We start from the raw sequence: 3474 nt of genomic DNA, 5'->3' as shown, positions 1-3474 counted from the left end.
ATTTTTTTTTCATTTTTAGTTATTTTATAAAATATTTTAAGAGAAAGTAAATAATCTACATCTCTATGTATTATATAAAAAGAATATATATTTCTATTATTATTATTATTATTATTATTATTATTATTATTATTATTATTATTATTATATAAAAGCGGTGTGACTGTGTGTGTGTGTGAGTTCGTTCTCTATAGACTCGAAAACAGCTGGGTCGGTTTTTATGAAATTTCACACGAAGGTACTTTATGTGCCTGCCAGTGTTCTGAAATAGTTTTTTGTGTCGGAATCACCACACAACCGGTAATGCCAGGCATATAAAATCATTTCTTGATATGACAAGGCCGCATTCGAATTGAATGTTTCTGCTTCAAGCACAATTGAAGCATGATAGTTGACTTTTACATTTTAAACTTTAATGCAAGCCATTATATATAAAAAATATATTTTTCAATCAACAGTAGGTTCTCTATAGTGCAATGTAGACTACAATATATTTTGAAATTAGTCACTGTGAGAGGCATTTGATGCTTCCTCTATGGGCATTGCAATGGGTCCCCAATTAGAGCAGGCAATCAATCAATTTGATTGAAAAATGGGCTATTTCATCAATTTCGATGACAATAGAATTATGGAAGCGTAAAAATTTGTTGATCATAATTCAATCCCAGGCAGTGTCGGGTCACCCTGCTAGTGAAATAATATAATTTTACCTTTTAGAAAAGAGTTCAGTGCTTGTAAGATTTCAGCGCTTGGTGATATTTTAAACCAATGCATTTTACATGGAAACATTATAATGTACTTACGTGTCATGTCACAATTAGTATAAATTCCAAAAATTCCAAAATATGATCCAGTAATTGTGCTAGATGCATTTTTAACACAAAAATCAGCCAAAATTATGTTCTGAGATCTTATCTTGTGTTTAAAAATGGCAAACCCTTAAACTAAATGATGCTTGTTAAGATAGAATTGACAAATCGATTTTTTTAAATGTGTGGTTTTAAGCATATAGTAAATGTGTGTTTTTTTAGTTTGGATCGAGAGAAAGAGAGAGAAGTGTGTAAATTATATTGTAGACACATTGACCGGAAGTCAGGGTCAGCTGATTGGATTGCGTGTGAGTCACGTAATCAGGTTGGCTGAATCGAGGAGATTGCGTTTGGACTTAGAAGGCGATGGATGGCTTAACAGTCGTCTCCTCCCCTTCACTGGGGAGGGATGCTGACGTGTGTAGAAATGAGACCAAGAGTAAACCACACAAGCTAGATATTCACTTTCCATCCTTCTGCGAGACATCTGGAAAAGTGAATAAAAACTATAAAACCAATTCCTTGTCTTGGAGTAAAATGAATCTTCGTCCAAAACAAGTACCCGTCTCCCCTCCAAGACACGAGATGATTCTAGATAGACCAACATCCACGACGTAAAAGGTATGTTTAAAATACATGTACCACACACACACACACACACACACACAACGGCATATGAACAAATAGACAGAACAACTAGACGATCACACGACGTTCCCCCTTATTAGATATAATAACACAACAGTTTTAAGCATATAGTTAAAAGTAATTTTTACAGAAAATGGAGGAATTTGTATTTCCTTAGATGTTACAACCTTGAAGAGTGCTGTATCAGAAGTCTTTGTCTAATGCAAAGCAACAAAACGTTTTGGTTAAAACATCAAGCAGAGGTTCGTTAGTCACAAGTTGAGTCGAGTAGAGTTTGTTGTTCACAACATAAGATACACGTCGACGTTCTCTATTCGCATGTCTTAAACGCTTCTTCCACTCCTCCCAGCGACTCGCCTTTTATAATGTTTCGGGCAAACCCAATTTACATATACCACATGAGACTGTTCGAGATCTACGCATGACCGGAGGCTTTTAAAAACAACAGCCACCATCTTGGGCCTCTTTTTTTTCTTTTCCTGTCTTTCAGCTGCCGAGACAGATTCTCGCCCGTTTCTGAGGTAGGTCCTCTCTATGTCTATCACAATTGCCATTATAGGGGACATCTCCCTTTTCGCCATTTTAATGGCTGACGGGTTTCAAACCATAGTGATAGACTTTTGTTTTACTAAAACCTCAAAAGCAGTTTTTCTACTCAATGAATTTTCATAATTTTGGGATATATTACTATTTTCGACATGACAAGGAAGTAGCTGCTTTTGCTTTAAATGACATTTTTAAAAATTTAAGTGACGGGCGATAAGTCAGTTTGCCATAAAGAATTGGTCACACTACTCTTCCACATTAAAACATACGAAAAAACTCAATAATTTTATAAATTCTATCTTTACTCGTAATTATCTTTTTTATTATTATTATTTTTCGTAATTTTTCGAATTTATATTAATTTTGACATGACACGTAAGTATGCTATAATGTTTTCATCCAAAATTCACTGGTTTAAAAGATCACCAATCTATACAAGCAGCAAGAGTTATTTTGTTTCACTATAATCATCTCTGTCAAGGAGGTAATGCTTTCAGTTGAGTTTGTTTGTCATTGTGTTTATTTGTTTGTGTAGCACTTGACCAATCACTTGACCAATCATCACCAAACTTGATCAAAATATCAGCCATGGTCTACCTCATAACAGATTTAATTTTGGGATATTTGGGTTAAGGTCACAGAAAAGGTGAAAGTAACATTTTTGGTGATATTTTTGGTTCTACTCAGTATTAGTGAATTTTCTTGATTGGAGCAATTTTGTTTGACTGTTTTCTGTTTTGTACAATTGTTACGTAGTTGGGAACACAAGAAATTATCTTTTATTTATTTGTCCATCGATCTATCTATATATCTATCGATCTAGCTATCTGACTGGTGAGGTAAACAAGAAATGAGATGTAAAGCTATGTTTTGATAAAAGTTGTTAAAACTTATTGAAGTATAAAATGGACAAGTTGCACCGGAAGTTCTAAAAATAGCTGACCGGAAGGACATTGTTGCTACCACGTGATCAGATTGACTGGACATAGAGTCAATTTGGAATTTGGACATCAAAGAGAGAGGACAGTTTAACAAGCTGTCCCTCCCCTTGTGGGGTGGAGATAACATCTCCAAATTGGAGACTAGAATTAACCACAAGCAAAGATACTCACTTTTCATTCTTCTGCGACCGACACCTGGAGAGTGAATGAAGACTATATATAAAACCAACCATCGTTTTGGAGTGAAATGCATTCGTTCAAACAGGTCTCCAGCTTCCCTCCAAGAACAAATGAAATTCTAGGTGGACCACGCAGTTGAATAAGGTATGCCGAAATATTAAGGATTATGTCACAACATGTATGACACACACACACACATACACACACACACATACACACATACACACATACACACACACATACACCCGCATAAGAACATTTAGACGATCATGGAACAAACTCAAACAGGTCACAAAAGTAACTTCAGATAAGTTCAGATAGTGAAGAACATCACAATAGACATTAGATAT

This window comes from Euprymna scolopes, chromosome 10 (genome assembly GCF_053919585.1).
Source record: "Euprymna scolopes isolate OS-2025 chromosome 10, ASM5391958v1, whole genome shotgun sequence".
NCBI lineage: Eukaryota > Metazoa > Mollusca > Cephalopoda > Sepiida > Sepiolidae > Euprymna > Euprymna scolopes.
Note: the sequence above shows the minus strand (reverse complement) of the source record.